This window comes from Mobula birostris, chromosome 9 (genome assembly GCF_030028105.1).
Source record: "Mobula birostris isolate sMobBir1 chromosome 9, sMobBir1.hap1, whole genome shotgun sequence".
Taxonomy (NCBI): Eukaryota; Metazoa; Chordata; class Chondrichthyes; order Myliobatiformes; family Myliobatidae; genus Mobula; species Mobula birostris.
The window spans coordinates 86,640,851-86,661,632 of NC_092378.1; the positions used below are offsets into that span (position 1 = coordinate 86,640,851).

Below are 20,782 nucleotides of genomic sequence, written 5' to 3' on the forward strand. Positions count from 1 at the left end.
TGCGTGCCGAGAAGTGGCCAAAGGTGGTGGATGACCAGTTCTTTCCCTATGGCGTTCTTGGGGGCAATTGTCCAACCTGGTGGCGAGGTAGATCAGGGAATCCAGGCTGTCGGTGTAGTCTCTTGCCACCAACTTGTCTTTCACCAGGTCGCTGAGTCCATCCAAAACACCCCCTGGAGTGACTCATCGTTCCACCCCGAGTCGGCCGCTAACGTCTGGAACTCCACGGAATATTCCGCAACACTGCGGGAGCCCTGGCGGAGAGTGAGTAAATGCATGGCGGCGTCTTTACCATGGACGGGGTGGTCAAAGATCTTTCTTATTTCCACGATAAAGGTGGAGAAAGAAGAGCAGATATCCGGTTGGTTATCCCAAACAGCTGTGGCCCACACTAATGCACTTCCCCGCAACAACCCCACAATGTAAGCAATCTTTGACTTATCCGTGGAGTATGTGGGTGATTGCTGTTCGAACACCAAGGAGCACTGAAGGAGGACGGCCCGGCACTTCCCCAAATCCCCAGCGTAGTGCTCCGTCTCGGGGACGTGAGGCTCTCTTGGTGGGGGTGTTGCTGACACGTAGGGGGTTGCCGCTACAGGATGTCTGGGCTGGTTAGACAGTGTTCCAGGAGTCGATGAGGTAAAATGAGTGGATACACGGTCCACCTGGTCACCGATCTTCGCTACGTGAGCAGACAGGGAACAGAAGTTCTCCATGACCTCCTGGAGGAGTTGGTCATGCAGACCCAGTAGGGAACCCTGGCCAGCGAGGGCTTGTTGAAGGGGATTCGTGTCCGCTGGGTCCATAATGGCCAGATTGTTCTATTGCAATGAATGAGGTGAACCCAAGCACAGGGCACAGGCACGGAGATTTAGTTAGGATGCAGACGCGGGCATGAGCATTGAACAGCAAACAGGAGGGAGAGCAGGAAGGCAGGAGACAGACAGAATTTATCTTGATACGGAGAGACTGGGTTACACAGGTAAACCTCGGAACTGGAGTAGAACTTAGAAAACTTATCTTGACATGGACAGACTGAGTTTCACAGATAATTCTCGGTACTGAAGCAAAACTTAGGACACACAATCCTAAGCCGCCGGGAAGCGTTAATTACCACCCTGGCAAAACCAACGATCTAGCAACTAGTGGGTGCAAAGCTGGGCTTCTTAGGCTACGTCCACACTAGACCGGATAAATCCGTAACCAAAGGTTTTTCTCTTCGTTTTGACTCTCCGTCCACACTGAAATGCCGTTTTCCTCCCCCAAAAACGGAGCTTTTCAGAAACGCTCTCCAGAGTGAATAAATCTGAAAACGCCTAATATCCCCATAGTGTGTACAGGGTAACCGGCTAATTTTAAAACCGCTATCATGACATGCTGGAACAAATGGTGGCGGCAACCTCCAACACCACAACAGTATCTGACAATAGATGTGTAACAGCCTAACATAATATTGTACGGAAATACAAGCTAACACTGATGCAGACATGTTTTATACATTTAACAAGGTGCTTTATTAATGTGTTGCTTGTGCAAACATTCAATAGATACAATTGTCACTTTTGCCCAGTAACTCATTTTATTGCACATTAAATACAGCAAAATAATACACAAAAACATGGCAAAAGGAAAGGCAAACAAATGAGGTAACAGCAAATTTCACTTTTGCCCAGTAACAAGCCTTATTGCATTTAGTTGTAGTTGTCGTCCCTTTCGTCAGTGAAGAGACTATGGCTGTAGGAAATGTTTCTGTACAAACACGCACCAAGTCTTTCATTTGGCAATTTCCTTTTAAGTTTTTCTAGTCTGTAACTGGACAAACGCGCACCAAGTATACCACGAAGAATTCTGCAGATGCTGGAAATTCAAGCAACACACATAAAAGTTGCTGGTGAACGCAGCAGGCCAGGCAGCATCTCTAGGAAGAGGTACAGTCGGCATTTCGGGCCGAGACCCTTTGTCAGGACGAACTGAAGGAAAAGCTAGTAAGAGATTTGAAAGTGGGAGGGGGAGGGGGAGATCCAAATTGATAGGAAAAGACAGGAGGGGAGGGATGAAGCCAAGAGCTGGACAGGTGATTGGCAAAAGGGATATGAGAGGATCATGGGACGGGAGGCCCAGGGAGAAGGAAAAGGGGGAGGGGGGGAAAAGACCCAGAGGATGAGCAAGGGGTATAGTGAGAGGGACAGAGGGAGAAAAAGGAGAGAGAGAGAGAAAGAATGTGTGTATATAAATAAATAACGGATGGGGTACGGGGGGGGGAGGTGGGGCGCATTAGCGGAAGTTAAGGAAGTCAATGTTCATGCCATCAGGTTGGAGGCTACCCAGACGGAATATAAGGTGTTGTTCAAACAACCTGAGTGTGGCTTCATCTTTACAGTAGAGGAGGCCGTGGATAGACATATCAGAATGGGAATGGGATGTGGAATTAAAATGTGTGGCCACTGGGAGATCCTGCTTTCTCTGGTGACAGAGCGCAGGTGTTCAGCAAAACGATCTCCCAGTCTGTGTCGGGTCTCGCCAATATATAGAAGGCTACATTGGGAGCACCGGACACAGTATATCACCCCAGCCAACTCACAGGTGAAGTGTCGCCTCACCTGGAAGGACTGTCTGGGGCCCTGAATGGTGGTAAGGGAGGAAGTGTAAGGGCATGTGTAGCACTTGTTCCGCTTACAAGGATAAGTGCCAGGAGGGAGATCAGTGGGGAGGGATGGGGGGGGATGAATGGACAAGGGAGTCGCGTAGGGAGTGATCCCTGCAGAAAGCAGAGAGAGGGGGAGGGAAAGATGTGCTTAGTGGTGAGATGCACAAGTATACCATTTCCTCTTTGCTTGTTTTCTGTGTGTCCTGCACATGCCCAGTAGGAAGAGATTCACCCAAATATCCGCTTTAATGTGGACAGAGGTATTTTCAAAAACGCCTGGTGTGGACACCTATCATTTTTATGCAAAACTGGCGTTTTCAAAATTATCTGGTCTAGTGTGGACGTAGCCTTATGCTGCAGGTCTTGATGAAAACCAGGTGTGCCGTCATCAAAGGGAATTAGGAGAAAATGGGGAATTAACGGTCGGGACTGTGACATACCAAGGTGCAACACCACATATTTATGTGAGTTAAACTCCATCTGCCATTTCTCTGCCCATTTCTGCAACTGATCTATATTGCACTGTATTATTTGCCAGTCTTCTACACCATCCACAACTCCACCAATCTTGGTATCATCCACAAATTTCCTCAAAAAACCATCTACAGTGTCATTTATATAAATCACAACAGCAGAAGTCCCTGCCGAACACCACTAATTACAGACCTCCAGCTCTAATAAGTACCTTCAACCACTACCTTCTATCTCCCATGCGCTCACCAGTTTTGAATCCAAACAGCCAAGATGCACGGACCCCATGCATCTTAATCTTCTGGATTAGCCTCCCATGAGGACTTTGTCAAATGCGTTACTAAAATCCATGTATCAACATCCACTGCCCTATCTTTCTCAATCTGTCTCAGCACCTTGTGAAAAAACTCAGTCAATTCACACAATGCCATGATGACTCTCCCTAATTAGGCCATGGGTTTCCAAATGCACATATATCCTATCCCTAAGAATATTCTCCAGCAAATTCCCTATAGTTCAGTCTATAGTTCCCAGGAGATTCCCTTGTTCCCTTCTTAAATAAAGGTACAACGTTAGTCACATGCCAGTCCTTTGGAACCTCGCCTTTTGCTAGAGAGGACACGAAGGTCAAGGGCCAGAAGTCTTGTCTCTTACCTCCTTCAATAACCTGGGGTAAAATTCTATCAGATCCTGGGGACTTATCCACCTTAATACTCATTAGGAGACCCAACATTACCTTCTCTTTGACCTGTAAATGCCCCAACGAATTTATGTACAGCATACTGATCTCCTGGTCCTCCTTGTCCTTTTCCTTGTTAAATACTGAAGCAAAGTAGAAACACAGAAATATTGAAAACCTACAGCATAATACAGGCCCTTCAGCCCACAATGCTGTGCTGAACACATACTTACTTTAGAAATTACCTTGGGTTACCCATAACCCTCTATTTTTCTAAGCTCCATGTACCTCATTCAGTACCTCACTCACATTCTCTTGTCCAAGCAAATGTCCCTCTCTTTATCCTTGAGTGGTCCTACCTTCTCCCTAGTTATCCTCTTGCTCTTGATGTATGTATAGAATGCCTTTATCCTACTTGCCAAGGAATTTTCATGGCCCCTCCTGGCTTTCCTAATTCCCTTCTTTCATTATTTTCTGGCTTCCTTATAATCCTCACGTGCTCCATTTGATCCTAACTTCAGAAGGTTCACATATTTTTCCTTTTTCTTCTTCACTAAATTCATCACCCCTCTCAACTTCCAAGGTTTTCTAATCTTTCCATTCTTTCTAACAGGAACATACCTTTCCTGTACTCTGTGCAATTGGTCTTTAAACATCCTCGGAATGTCTGATGTGGACTTGCCAGAAAAATGGTGTTCCCAGTTAACTCTCCCTAGTTCCAGCCTAATGCCCTGGTAATTTGTCCTACTCCAATTTAAAATTCTCCTGAAAGGACCATACCTATCCTAATCTATAGTTATTCTGAAAGTTAATGAGTTGTGGTCACTGTTCCCTAACTGCTCACTCACTGAAAGATCAGTCACCTGGCCATGTTCATTACCCAACGCCAGGTCCAGTACAGCCCCTCCTCTCATTGGACCATTCACATATTGATTTCATAAACCCTGCCAGGTACACCTAACAAACTCTGCCCCATCTAAATCCCTTGCAGTCAGAAGTCCCAATTTATATTGGGGAAGTTGAAATTCCCCATTACAACAGACTAACTTTTTTTTTATATATTTCCTTAATCTGTTCCTCAATGTCCCAGTGGCTACTTGGGCGGCCGGGGGGTGGGGGGGGAGTCCTGTAGTACAACCCACCAGTGTGTTTGTACCCTCCCTATTCCTGAGTTCCAATCAAATGGATTCAGTGTCTGACCCCTCCATTATGTCTTCTCTCAGTTCAGCTGTGAATATTGTCCCTGATTAGTAATGCAACCTCCCCCCCCAAAAAAAAACTTTTACCACCTCCTCTATCTTTTCTAAAACTGCAAATACCTGGTGCATTAATCCTGGTACATCATTCCTGCTCCTCTCTCAACCGAGTTTCTGCAATGACCACAACATCATAGTTCCATATATTGATCCAAGCTCTAAGTTCATCACCCTTACCCATAATACTCCTAGCATTAAAATTCACATACTTCAAACTACCCGTACCATCATACCTGTTATTTCAATTTTGCCGATCAATACTTTCTCTGACAGCTACCTTCCTGTCCGATCTTTCACTTACTGACCTGGTGCACCAGTTCCCAGTACCCTGAAAAGCTAGTTTAAACCCTCCTGTGTAGCATTAGCAAACCTCTTGGCTAGGATATTGGTTCCCCTCCAGTTCAGGTGCAAGCTGTCCCTCTTGTAAAGGTCACCCCTTCCCCAAAAAAGGTTCCAATCATCCAAGACCCCTGCACCATCTCCTCAGCCTCTCACTCATTGTGCTATCATCCCATTCCTACCTATACAAGCCCATGACACCGGAAGTAATCGGAGATTACTACCTTGGAGGTCCTCTTCAGCCTATTTCCTAACTCTATATACTCACTGCACATGGCTACTTCCCCTTTTTTGCCTGTCATTGGTGCCAATATGCAACACAACCTCTGGCAGTTCACTCGCTCCCTTCCTGTCCGATCTTTCACTTACTGACCTGGTGCACCAGTTCCCAGTACCCTGAAAAGCTAGTTTAAACCCTCCTGTGTAGCATTAGCAAACCTCTTGGCTAGGATATTGGTTCCCCTCCAGTTCAGGTGCAAGCTGTCCCTCTTGTAAAGGTCACCCCTTCCCCAAAAAAGGTTCCAATCATCCAAGACCCCTGCACCATCTCCTCAGCCTCTCACTCATTGTGCTATCATCCCATTCCTACCTATACAAGCCCATGACACCGGAAGTAATCGGAGATTACTACCTTGGAGGTCCTCTTCAGCCTATTTCCTAACTCTATATACTCACTGCACATGGCTACTTCCCCTTTTTTGCCTGTCATTGGTGCCAATATGCAACACAACCTCTGGCAGTTCACTCGCTCCCTCAAGAATATCCTACAGTCACTCCGATACATCCTGGACCCAGCACCCTGGAGGTAACACACCATCCTGGTGTTTCTTTTGTGGTCACAGGATCTCCTGTCTGTCCCCCTAACTATCAAATCTCCTATTACTACCACACTGCCTGACTTTACCCTTCCCTGCTGAGACTCCCAGCCGGCCACAGTGCCACCAGCCTGACTGTTACTGCAGTGCCCTGGTGGGGGGTCCCCTCCCCAGCAGTATACTTGTTGCTGAGGAGAGTGTCCACAGGGGAGCCCTACGCTGACTGCTTAATCCTCTACCTCTCCTGGTGGTCACCCATCTACTGTCTGAAGCCGGAACTCTGGGTGTGACCACCTCTTCAAAAGTCTCATCTATAATATCTTCAGCCTCCCAAATGATCCTGAGTACATCCAACTCCAGCTCCAACTCCTTGACCTGGTCAGTCAGGCGCTGAAGTTGGGTGCATTTCCCGCAGATAACGTCATCAAGAAACCGTCAAGTATCCTGAATTCCCTCAGAAGTTCATAAGATTTATGAGCAGAATTAAGTCATTTGGCCCATCGAATCTGCTCCACCATTCAATCATGGCTGATCCTTTTTTCCCCTCCTCAACGCCATTTCCGGCCTTCTCCCCAAAACCTTTGATGCCGTGTCCAGTCAAGAACCTATCAAGCTCTGCCTCAGATACACCCACAGCTGCCTCTGGTAACAAATTCCACAAATTCACCAACTTCAAGCTCAAGAAGTTTCTCTGCATCTCTGTTTTAAATGGACGCACCTCTATGCCCTCTTGTCCTAGAATCCCCCACCATGGGAAACATTCTTTTCACATCTACTCTGTCTAGGCCTTTTAACATTCAAATCCACACCCCCCCCCCCAATTCTTCTAAATTCCAGGGAGTTCAGACCCAGAGCCAACAAACGTTCCTCGTATAACCCTTTCATTCCCAGAATCATCCTTGTGATCCTCCTCTGAACTCTCTCCAATATCAGCACATCTGATAGGAGGAGGAGGAGGAGAAGATGGCGGCGCGACGGCAGCGCGCGCGGCCATTTCGGTGGTGATGTCTGTTATCTGTCAAGTAGGGGACCGTGCACAATTCTGATTTGATGGAGACGGACATGAGAGTATGGAGGAACATCTAGAAAACTTCTGAAATGCCCGCTTCGCTGCTGCTGCTACCGTGTGGTAACCAGAATCTCCGGAACAGAAGGCCCTGAAATCATCCGCTCCATCCCTCCCCCTCCTGTCTTCTCCTATCATTTTGGATCTCCCCCTCCCCCTCCCACTTTCAAATCTCTTACTAGCTCTTCTTTCAGTTAGTTCTGACGAAGGGTCTCGGCCCGAAACATCGACTGTGCCTCTTCCTAGAGATGCTGCCTGGCCTGCTGCATTCACCAGCAACTTTGATGTGTGTTGTTTGAATTTCCAGCATCTGCAGAATTCCTGTTGTCAGGAAACTATGCTGACCTTGTCCTATTTTGTCCTGTGTCTCCAAGTACACCATAACTTCATCCTTAACAATTGATTCCAACATCTTCCCAACCATTGAAGTCAGGCTAACTGGTCTATAATTTCCTTTCTGCTGCCTTCTTCCTTTCTTAAAGAGTGGAGTGACATTTGCAATTTTCCAGTCTTCTGGCACCATGCCAGAGTCAATGATTTTTGAAAGATCATTACCATTACCAATGCCTCCACAATCCCTACTGCTACCCGAGGGTGGAGTCCATATGGTCTATGCTGAAGCCTGTTAAGCCAAAGCCTTCCCACTCTATCACTGGCACAGTTCGACAATGGCAACACCAAAAAGTGGCTGCTCCGCTTGGACCTACCTTCCCTTTTATTTGCAGCTGAGCTTTGGCCTCTGATGCCAACACTTACTGTGCCTGCGCAGCCAAAAAAGACCAGCCTTGGCTGAATCTTGTTTTATTCTCTCTCTGTCTCCCAACTTCCATTGGGGTCTGACACTGACACTCCCCACACTTGAGCCACTGAAAAAAACCTTCAATACTGTTACTCAAACTTGGTTATTTCTCCTCCTGGTCTGACACCCTGAAATCAAGTATCTGGACACCCACGTAAGAATATTTTCATTTGGTTTGGTATCAAATAGTTAACTGATTCCTCTCCAATGAAAGAGCTTAAAACAGTTTGATACTTAAATGCTGTGATTTAACTGCATTGTTGAATCAGAAGAGAGATGACGTTAAGGAATAATGCAACATTCTGTTCTATGAAAGAATGAGGTGGTGGGGTGGAGATACATCTCTCCCAATGCCGCTCCTTCCCTCTGCTCATCACTGTTGGGCAAGGTGTAGCATCCGCTTAGCCCCCATTCAGGGTCACATGAAGCTGTGGGAGTAGGTGGTGGATGGTCATATGAGCAGGTGGCACATATCACCAAGTCCTTGTTATGCGACCACTGACGCCAGGCAGACACTCTGAAGAGTACTGATAATGGCAGAAGTCACCCATCTTGTAAAGACACTGCCCAGAAGAAGGCAATGGCAAACCACTTTTGTTGAAAAATTTGCCAAGACTAATCATGATCATAGAAAGACAATGATCGCCCACATCACACAGCACAGCACATAATGAACAAATGATGAAAGAACCAAGTTACAAGGCATGGAGATATACATTGGATAGCACAGGAAGATTTGCTCTGGGATCATGATCTGTGACTAATATACACCTCTTTGACCCAACATTTCTGCTGTAAACTGGTATCAGGAATGAAGCTAATTACTACTGATCAGAGCTATCTCCCCTTAAAGGGACAGAGCTCTGTGACCCAGTGCAAGATGTCACAAAACATGTTCCCTTGTCTTGATCAGGAACTCCTTAAGGAATGGTTGTACCCGTGGCAGAGCTAACAAAGCCACTGCCTCTCAGCACCAGCCCAGTCTGCACGTTCTTCTTCGGGGTGCTCCGATTTCCTCCACATCCCACACATGTCTGTTTTGAATGCCAAGACTGTAGGTGAGTGGTAGAATATGGACACAATATGTAGATTTTCTCATCCTCTACTGTAAACATCTATAATTCTCTGCAATTCTATGCAGGATGCCCTCTGCAAGATTGCCAAAACAGGCCTACACCAGACACTCACCAAACATTTGCTAAGCACAGACCCCCTGCCATGGAAGAGTAGAAGATGATGTGGACCAGCAGCAGTACCTTTCAGGAAGAGATGCAGAGGCACAACAGGTCTTCTTGATTTTGCTTGCTGCTTTGGATATTGAACAGTACACTGCAAGTGACACATGTTAACGATATAGAAAACCTACAGCACAAAACAGGCCCTTCAGCCCACAATGCTGTGCCGAATATGTACCTACTTTAGAAATTACCTTGGGTTACCCATAGCCCTCATTTTTCTAAGCTGCATGTACCTATCCAGGAGTCTCTTAAAAAACCCTATCATATCCACTTAAAAGACCCTATATGATATCACTTGGAGTTCGAGAAATTATTAGTTGAAAGAGAGAGGATACACTGGGAGGGTAGGGGGTCTATTGACAGCCCTAGTCCTCACAAACATATTGTAGAGCCACACTAGCTGTGGAAAGCCTTCTTTCATATGTGTATATTTTTGAAATAATTTGGAACACTAAAAGCAGTGGTCCAGCCCAGCCTATCCAACATACACAGATTTCCTGTGTAGGGGCAACATCTGTTTCTGATGAGCGTGCTCCCTTCTTTCACAGATCTGAGAGTTAAGTTCAAACCAAAAGGAGATAACAAATGTGGGAAAATAGTTGATAATGTTACTATTTTGACCCGAGTAACAGTGCATCTCATAATTATTTTTCCGTTTAAGCAATAAAACTTCTGCAATTTTAAAAATGAAATCTTCTGAAATATTAACGAAACTGAGGTCTGATACCACTCAAGCAACACACATCAAAGTTGCTGGTGAACGCAGCAGGCCAGGCAGCATCTGTAGGAAGAGGTGCAGTCGACGTTTCAGGCCGAGATCCTTTGTCCGTCAGAGGCAAGGAATAGAAAGAAATGCCCAAATGGGATTGGTGTAGGTGGACTAACATGTCAGCATGGACATAGTTGATCAAAAATCCTATTCCTGTGCTGCATGACCTTGTGATGATCAATAAATATTAAACTTCAAGAGGTTTGGATTAATTCTCAGTCACCAATAGTGAACATCTTCTCTGGTACAAGCCACATGCTGTGCTTATTTACAACATTCAGAACCTCTGAACCATGAAAACATTAGTGACCAATGGCAATTTGATACCATAATTATCTTATCCTTAACAGAGAACAGAGATGTGAGGCTTTGGAACATTTCTCGAGGGTTAATGCACTTTAGAATGATCATTCTGTTGCCCAAATGCATCAGTAATTTTGAATGATTCTGAGGGCTTCTTGTCAAACTGAGAGAAGCGTGAGTTTTTGTTGGCTTGTTTCGCGCTGTTTTGCCTGCAGGAAATGCAGCTAAAACCATTGTAAAATGAATCATTTCATTTCCTCTCTGAGAGAGGATTGTGCAGTATACATTTCTATTTATTCTCCGAGGCTTCCCCTTTTAGTCTCTCACCTCCAAATGTGTTTCACACAAACTTTTTCTACAAAAAATTGAAGAGAACAAGCTTCCTGACTCCCGTTTAATAACCAGCACTTCATTATCTGGTTGAGTTGATGTTCTCAACATGCAATCAACCAAACTTCCAAACCCCAAAACCAGCTTACCTACATTCCTATCAAAGTTCATTTATTAAAAATATTGACTAAACACCTTAGAAAATTATTTGCTTGGAGCTTAGTATTGGCAATATTTATCTAATCTATATATCCTGAATCAGAATCAGGATTAATATCACTGGCATCTGTTGTGAAATTTGTGAACTTAATGGCAGCAGTACAATGCAAAACATGATAAATATAGAGAAAAAATGAATTGCAGTAAGTATATATATATATATATAAATAGTTAAATTAAAAATAGTAGAGTAAAAAACAGAATTAAGAAAAAAGTGACTTGGTGTTCATGGGTTCATTATCCACTTAGAAACCAGATGACAGAGGGGAAGAAGCTGTTCCTGAATCGCTGAGTGTGTCAAAGGTTATTATGAATGTTTTGGTCAGTGGCAAATTAAAATAGCTGTAAGTAAGGCAACTACATGACCTATGTATAGAATTAACAGAGACCTCTTAGGTGTACTGCCCACCAGTCTCAGCCTCATCATTCAAGATACACAGGAAGTTGATGAATAGACAGCAGTTCAGAACTGGATTAAATGTGCCTGGTTTACAGACTACAGAACATTTCCTGTGACTTGGAATAGAGCCATGTGAAAATGAAGAAAGTTTTGGAGCTGCACTCTCTGTGGTTCACTCTGAAAGGTGCAGCACATATTGCCACTTTATCACAGGTCCTGAGCAAGGATTCTTCAGAGACTCATGTCAGCTGAAGACCTTTTGAGACATTTTCAAATGAAGAGCAGCAGAATGAAGGAATGCATTGGATGCTTGTGGGAGAAAATGGCAAAGTGGTGGAAAGAATGTTATGAATGAAAGATTGCAAGGTCAGATACATGACTGCCAGCCATTGGAGGGATGATGTGTTGTTGCAGGACCAGGAGAGAAGTGCATGAAGTCCACCAGAGGGAGGATCAGTAGAGACAGGAATAAAGTATCTGATTACAGAACAGCAAGAGAGGTTGAAGCAGCATAATCCACAAGAAAGCGTCTCAATGCAACTTTCCTGAACCCCCACAAGCTCAGACTAACCTGGCTGGAAATCACAGAGACAAAAACAGTCATAAATTTCTTACCAATATGGCCATATTTAACATTGCGTCAATCATTTTCTTAACTCCATACCAAGTTACTGTCACCTCTCTCATTCAGATCCAGTGGCTCCATCAACAGATGATGGATTGAAGACAAAGTAAGTTGGGGACAGAGATGAGGAACAGGAGGATGAGTGAGGTGATGGAGTACTTTTGGCTTGTCAGGTTGAAGGGAAGGCAATAGACTCATCATAACAGATATACTATAGGTTTATCACCAAATGTACTCACTTCACACAATCTGGTTAGCCCACCAAACTGTGTCTACACCATATCCAAAATTAGGCCACAGCATCTCAAGCTCCATCACACTGAGCCCAGGGCTATAAGACCATAAGACAAAGAGCAGAAGTCGGTCATTCGGCCCATTGAGTCTGCTCCGCCATTTTATCATGAGCTGATCCATTCTCACATTTAGTCCCACTCCCCCGCCTTCTCACCATAACCTTTGATGCCCCAGCTACTCCGATACCTATCAATCTCTGCCTTAAATACACACAATGACTTGGCCTCCACTGCCGCCCGTGGCAATAAATTCCATAGATTCACCACCCTCTGGCTAAAAAAATTTCTTCGCATCTCTGTTTTGAATGGGCGCCTTTCAATCCTTAAGTCATGCCCTCTCGTACTAGACTCCCCCATCATGGGAAACAACTTTGCCACATCCACTCTGTCCACGCCTTTCAACATTAGAAATGTTTCTTTGAGGTCCCCCCTCATTCTTCTGTGCTTTTTTTTCTGCTGACTTGTTACTGCATTGCCAGATCTAGGTCGAGCAACACACATCAAAGTTGCTGGTGAACGCAGCAGACCAGGCAGCATCTCTAGGAAGAGGTACAGTCAACGTTTCGGGCCGAGACGGGGGGTCTCGGCCTGAAACGTCGACTGTACCTCTTCCTAGAGATGCTGCCTGGCCTGCTGTGTTCACCAGCAACTTTGATGTGTGTTGCTTGAATTTTCAGCATCTGCAGAATTCCTCGTGTTTACAGATCTAGGTCTAGCCAGGTTCGCTGATGATACAACAGTGGTTGGCCTCATCAGTATCAATGATGAGTCGGCACATAGAGAGAAGGTAAAGACACATGTCAAATGGTGTGAGAACAACAACCATGATGATTGTGAACTCCGATGCACGTTAATGGTTCTGTCCTGGAGAGAGTGAAGAGCACAAAGTTCCCTGGTGTGCATCTAACCTGGACACACAACACCTCCACATTTGTCATGAAGGCAAAGCAGTGTCTACAATTTCTGAGGAAATTGATGTGTGAAAGCTCCTCGCCTCATTCTAACAACTATCTCTGGACACCATCGAGTGCATCATCAAGTGGTACAGAGGCTACAAGAAACTGGACCATAAAACCCTAAAGACGAAGATAAGAGCCACTGAGAAGATCACTGTGGTCTCATGCAGTTTGTCCAGAAAATCAAGCATTGAACTATTCAGGAAACTTGTATGATTCAAGTGTTAATATACCAGAGAATCTTGTGGCAATTTGTCAGTGAGTCTTATGCTCATCTTTATGGGAATCTAGCACCGATTTAGCAGGGAACATAGAAATCAGAGTGAATCTAGTGATGACTTACCATGAATCTTGAACTGATCTACCAAAGAATCCAGTGCTGAAGTATTTGGGGATCTGGTACTGAAATTCTATGGAAACTGGTGGGAATACTTGAAGTGATCCTGTGTGGATTAATCAGGAAATCATAGACTGATCTATGTGGAATTTAGTCCTGATTTACAAGAGAGTCTATCACTTATGACTAGACTGAACTCCTGCCTCAACAAGGACCTGAACCCATTGCAATTTGCCAATCGTCACAATAGGTCAACGGCAGACACAATCTCCATGGCTCTTCACATGGCTTTAGACCACCTGGACAACACAAACACCTATGCCAGGATGCTGTTCATCGACTACAGCTCAGCATTTAATACCATCATTCCCACAATCCTGATTGAGAAGTTGCAGAACCTGGGCCTCTGTAATTCCTAACTGGAAGACCACAGTCTGTGTGGATTGGTGATAATGTATCCTTTCGCTGACGATCAACACTGGCGCACCTCAGGGGTGTGTGCTTAGCCCACTGTTCTACTCTCTATATACACATGACTACGTGGCCAGGCATAGCTCAAATACCATCTACAAATTTGCTGACGATACAACCATTATTGGTAAAATCTCAGGTGGTGACGGGAGGGCGTACAGGAGTGAGATATACCAACTAGTGGAATGGTGCCGTAGCAACAACCTGGCACTCAACGTCAGTAAGACGAAAGAGCTGATTGTGGACTTCAGGAAGGGTAAGATGAAGGAACACATACCAATCCTCATAGAGGGATCAGAAGTGGAGAGAGTGAGCAGCTTCATGTTCCTGTGTGTCAAGATCTCTGAGAATCTAACCTGGTCCCAACATGTTGATGTAGTCATAAAGAAAGCAAGACACTGGCTATACTTTATTAGAAGTTTGAAGAGATTTGGCATGTCAACAAATATGCCCAAAAACTTCTATAGTTGTACCGTGGAGAACATTCTGACAGGCTGCATCACTGTCTGGGATGGAGGGGCTACTGCACAGGACTGAAAGAAGCTGCAGAGGGTTATAAATCTAGTCAGCTCCATCTTTGGCACTAGCCTACAAAGTACCCAGGATATCTTCAGGGAGCGGTGTCTCAGAAAGACAGCGTCCATTATTAAGGACCTCAGTACCCAGGGCATGCCCTTTTCTCACTGTAACCATCAGGCAGGAGGTGCAGAAGCCTGAAGGCACACGCTCAGCGATTCAGGAACAGCTTCTTCCCCTCTGCCATCCGATTCCTAAATGGACATTGAACCCTTGGACACTACCTCACTTTTTTAATATACAGTATTTTTGTTTTTGCACATTTTTAAATAATCTATTCAATATACGTAATTGATTTACTTATTTATTTATTATTAAGTTTTATTTTATTTATTATTATTTGTTTCTCTCTCTCTCTCTCTCTGCTATATTATGTATTGCATTGAACTGCTGCTGCTAAGTTAACAAATTTCATGTCACATGCCGGTGATAATAAACCTGATTGTAATCTACCAAAGAAGTTAGCAGATCAACTAGAGAATCTTGTATTGATCAGTAGACAATATTCTGCTGAACCATCGGAAATGTTGTATAGTTCTTATTTAAGAAAATGAAACCAGGCAGGTGAAGGTGAGTGAACATTCTGAGGACAGTGACCATAATTCTGCAAGTTTCAAGATACTTAGGGAGAACAATAATATTGGTCCTCAAGTTATGGTTAATAAACTCCTGGACTGGGCTGAAGGTTAATTTTAATAGTGCAAAAGAGTACTTGGCAAAAATAGATTGGGAGCAGATGCTTGAGGGTAAAACCGCAGCAGACAAATAGGTGGCTTTTAAAAGTTGGTAAAGGTTCAAGGCCAGTCGGTTCCAGTATGGGTGAAAGGCAAAGATGGGAAGATACACCAGGATGGTGTGTTGCCTTTGGGTGCTGGGGTCTATGATGTATCGGAGTGGCTGCAGGGTATTCTCGGGGGTGGGGGGAGCAGCTAGAGGTCATGTTGCATATTGGCACCTATGACATAGGCAGAGAAGTTCTACGCAGTGAGTATATAGAGTCAGAAAAGAGTCTGAAGAGAAGGATTTCCAAGGTAGCAATCTCTGGATTACTCCCAGTGCCATGGGCTGGTGCAGGTAGGAATGGGATGATGGCATGGATGATTGAGTGGCTGAGGAGATGATATAGGGGGCAGGGTTTCAAGTTCTTGGATTATTGGAACATTTTCTGGGGAGCAGTGACCTGTACTGGAGGGGAACCAATATCTTGGCCAGGATGTTTACTGATGATACTTTATACTTCATACTTTATTGTCGCCAAACAATTGGTACTAGAACGTACAATCATCACAGCGATATTTGATTCTGTGCTTCACACTCCCTGGATTACAAATACTAAATATTAAAAATATTAAAAATAGTAAAAAAAATAATAAATATTAAAACTTTAAATTATAAATCATAAATAGAAAATAGAAAATAGAAAAATGGAAAGTAAGGTAGTGCAAAAAAACTGAGAAGCTGGTCCAGATATTTGGAGGGTACGGCCCAGATCCGGGTCAGGATCCGTTCAGCAATCTTATCACAGTTGGAAAGAAGCTGCCAAATCTGGCTGTACGAGTCTTCAAGCTCCTGAGTCTTCTCCCGGAGGGAAGAGGGACAAAAAGTGTGTTGGCTTGGTGGGTCGTGTCCTTGATTACCCTGGCAGCACTACTCCGACAGCGTGCAGTGTAAAGTGAGTCCAAGGACAGAGGATTGGTTTGTGTGATGTGCTGCGCCGTGTTCACGATCTTCTGCAGCTTCTTTTGGTCTTGGACAGGACAACTTCCATACCAGGTTGTGATGCACCCTAGAAGAATGCTTTCTACGGTGCATCTATAAAAATTAGTGAGGGTTTTAGGGAACAGGCCAAATTTCTTTAGTTTTCTCAGGAAGTAAAGGCGCTGGTGGGCCTTCTTGCAGTGAACTCTGCTTGGTTGGACCAAGTCAGGTCATTTGTGATATTGACCCCGAGGAACTTAAAGCTTTTGACCTGTTCCACTTCCGCACCACCGATGTAAATTGGGTCATGCAGTCCGCTACTCCTTCTGAAGTCAACAACCAATTCCTTTGTCTTGCTGACGTTGAGGGATAGGTTACTGTCTTCACACCATGCCACCAGGTTCTTAATTTCCTCTCTGTACTTAAACTCATCATTACCCGAGATACAGCCTACAATTGTTGTGTCATCAGCAAAATTATATATTCAGTTTGATGGAAACTTGGCTACACAATCATGGGTTTACAGTGAGTACAGCAGAGGGCTAAGTACACAGCCTTGAGGGGCACCGGTGCTCAGAGTGATTCTAGGGGAGAGCTTGTCCCCTATTTTTACAGCCTGGGTCCTGCCTATGAGGAAGTTGAAGATCCAGCTGCAGATCTGAGTGCTAAGGCCCAGGTTCCGGAGTTTAGGAATCAGTTTATTTGGAATGATGGTATTAAAGGCAGAGGTGTAGTCAATAAAAAGGAGCCTTACGTATGTGTCTTTATTCTCCAGGTGTTCTAAGGAGGAATGTAGGGCCAGAGAGATGGCATCTGCCGTTGACCTGTTGCTCCGGTAGGCGAATTGCAAAGCATCGAGGTTGACCGGTAGGCTGTGGTTGATGTGTGCCATAACCAATCTCTCGAAGCACTTCATAGCAATTGATGTCAGAGCCACAGGTCGATAGTCATTCAGGCATGCCACCTTGATCTTCTTCAGCACTGGGATTATCGTTGCCTTCTTAAAACACGAGGGGATCTTAGACTAAAGCAAGGAGCAGTTGAAGATGTCAGCAAATACTCCAGCTAGCTCGCTTGCACAGGCCCGGAGAACCCGTCCTGGGGTGCCATCTGGGCCCGTCGCCTTCCTTGGATTTATCTTCAGGAAGGCCCTTCTAACATCCTCGGGAGAGTTTAAACTAGTTTTGCAGGGGGCTGGGAACTGGAGCCCCAGGGAAGGATGAGACAGGAAGGTCGATGTCAGGAAAAGTATTGAAAGGCAAAATTGAAATAACAGGTATGATGGGTCAGATAGTTTGAAGTCTGTATATTTTAATGCTAGGAGTATTATGGGTAAAGGTGATGAATTTAGAGCGTGGATCAGTACATGGAACTATGATCCTATGTGGCCATTACAAACATTTGGTTGTGAGGGGGATAGGAATGGGGATTAATGTACATACCAGGTTGTCAAAGTTTTAGAGAAGATAGAGGAGGAGGTAAAAGAGGGGGTGGAGTTGCACTACTAATCAGGGACAATATCACTGCTGCATTCAGAGAAGACATAATGTAGGGGTCAGATGCTGAATCCTTTTCAGTGGAACTCAGGAATAGGAAGGATACAATCACACTGATGGAATTGTACTACAGGACCCCCCCACCCCCCCCCCCCCGCCAGTAGCCACTGGGACAGTGAGGAACAGATATGTAAACAGATTAAGGAAATATGTAAAAAAAATGTTAGGCTGTTGTAATGGGGAATTTCAACTTCCCCAATATAAACTGGGACTTCAGACTGCAAGGGGTTTAGATGGGGCAGAGTTTGTTAAGTGTACCTGGGAGGGTTTATTAAATCAATATGTGAATGGTCCAATGAGAGGAGGGTCTGGACTGGACCTGGTGTTGGGTAATGAACATGGCCAACTGTCTGACCTTCCAGTGGGTGAGCAGTTGGGGACAGTGACCACAACTCCTTAACTTTCAGGATAGCTATGGATAAGCATAGGGATGGTTCCTGCAGGAGAATTTTAAATTGGAGAAGGACGAATTACAAGGGCATTAAGCTGGAACTAAGAAGAGTTAATTGGGAACACCTTTTTTCTGGCAAGTCCACATCAGACATACCGAGAGTGTTTAAAGACCAATTGCACAGAGTTGATGAAATGTATATTCCTGTTAGAAGGAATAGAAAGATTAGAAAACCTTGCATGTTCAGAGAGGTGATGATTTAGTCAAGAAGAAAAAGGAAAAGTATATAAAGCTTTGGAAGTTAGGATCAAAAGAAGCACTCGAAGATTATAAAGAAGCTAGAAAAAACTAAAGAAGGAAATTATGAAAACCAAGAGGGTCATGAAAAGTCCTTGGCAAGTAGGATTGAGATGAATCCCAAGGCATTCTATACGTAGATCAAGAACAAGAGGCCTGAGAGAGGAGATGGCCAGAATTGATTAGAAAAGAACACTGGCAGGGATGATGGCAGAGCAGCAATGGCTACAATTTCTGGCAGCAATTTGGAAGGCACAGGATAGATATATCCTGTATACATCCTGAGGAAAAAGTATTCTGAAGGCAACTGTGGCTAACAAGGGAAATCAAAGTCAACATAAAAGCCAAAGAGACGACATATAATACAGCAAAAATTAGTGGGAATTCAGAAGATTGGGAAGCTTTTAAAGATGAACAGAAGACCACTAAATAAGTTATTTAGAAAGTAAAGATAGAATACGCAAGCAAGCTAGCCAGTAATATCAAAGAGGATACCAAAAGATTCTTCAGATACATAAGGTGTGAAAGAGAGGCGAGAGTGGATATTGGACCGCTGGAAAATGATGCTGGAGAGGTAGAAATGGGGACAAGGAAATGGCAGATGAACTGAATAAGTTTTTTGCACTAGTCTTCACTGTGGAAGACACTAGCAGTATGGTGGAAGTTCTAGGTGTCTAGGGTCATGTAGTGTGTGAAGTTATCACAACTAGAGAGAAGGTTCTTGGGAAACTGAAAGGTCTGAAGGTAGATAAACCATCAGGACCCCAGCGTTCTAAAAGAGGTGGCTGAAGAGATCGTGGAGTCATTAGTAATGATCTTCCAAGAATCACTAGATCCTGGAATGGTTCCGGAAGACTGGAAAATTGCAAGTGTCACTCCATTCTTCAAGAAGGGAGAGAGGCAGAAGAAAGGACACTATAGGCCAGTTACTCTGACCTCAGGGGTTGGGAAGATATTGGAGTCGATTATTAAGGATGAGGTCTCAGGGTACTTGGAGGCACATGATAAAATAGGCTGTAGTCAGTATGGTTGCCTCAAGGGAAAATCTTGCCTGACAAGTCTGTTGGAATTCAAGCAGGATAGGCAAAGGAGAATTGGTTGATGTTGTGTACTTGGATTTTCAGAAGGCCTTTGACAAGGTGCCACACATGAGATTGCTTAACAAATACGAGCCCATGGTATTCCAGGAAAGATTCTAGCATGGATAAAGAAGTGACTGATTGGCAGGAGGCAAAGAGCAGAAATAAAGGGAGTCTTTTCTGGTTTGCTGTTGGTGGCCAGTGGTGTTCCACAGAGGTTTGTATTGGGATCAATACTTTTTATGTTATACGTCAATAAGTTGAATGATGGAATTGATGGGTTTGTTGCAAAGTTTGCAGATAATATGAAGACAGGTGGAGGGATAGGTAGTTTTGAGGAAGTAGAGAGACTACAGAAGGACTGAGACAGATTAGGAGAATGGCAAAGAAATGGCAGATGGTATACAGCATTGGGAAGTGTTCTACCAAAGTGTGGTTTGGTAGAAGAAATAAAAGAGTTGACTATTTTCTAAATGGAGAGAAAATACAAAAAAACTGAGGCACAAAGGGACTTGGGAGTCCTTGTGCAGGATTCCCTCAAGGTTAATTTCCAAGTTGAGTCTGTGGTAAGGAAGGCAAATGATATAAAAGTAAGAATGTAATGTTGAAACTTTATAAAGCACCGGTGAGGCCTCACTTGGAGTATTGTGAGCAGTTCTGGGCCATTTATCTTAGAAAGGATGTGCTGAAAGGTGCTGAGAGGGTTCAAAGGAGGTTTATGAAAATGATTCCAGGATTGAATGGCTTGTCATATGAAGAACATTTGATATCTCTGGACCTGTATTTGCTGGAATTCAGAATTCAGTGGTGACCTAACTGAAACCTTTCAAGTGTTGAAAGGCCTTGACAGAGTGGATGTGGAGAGAATGTTTCCTGTGGTGTGAGAGTCTAAGACCAGAGGACACAGCCTCAGAATAGAGGGACATTCTTTTAGAATGGAAATGAGGAGGAATTTCGTTAGCCAGATGGTGGTGAATCTGTGGAACTTTATGCCACAGGCAGCTGTGGAGGCCAAATCTTTATGTATATTTAAGGCAGAGGTTGATAGATCATTGAAAAGTCAGGGTATGAAGGGATACGGGGAGAAGGCAGGAGATTGGGGCTGAGAGGGAAAATGGATCAGCCATGATGAAATGGTGGAGCAGACTCGATGAGCCAAATGGCCTAATTCT

General features: G+C 44.3%; 1 protein-coding gene across 1 annotated transcript in view; it reads left to right on the forward strand.

Moving 5' to 3' along the window:
* Nucleotides 1–215: 215 nt before the first annotated feature.
* The window catches only part of LOC140203406 (uncharacterized), a 136,222-nt gene continuing 115,655 nt past the window's right edge, over nt 216–20,782 (forward strand). Inside the window, exon 1 of the mRNA XM_072269468.1 lies at nt 216–264. The gene's annotated coding sequence lies outside the window, so the exon portion shown is untranslated. The remainder of the gene's footprint in view (nt 265–20,782) is intronic.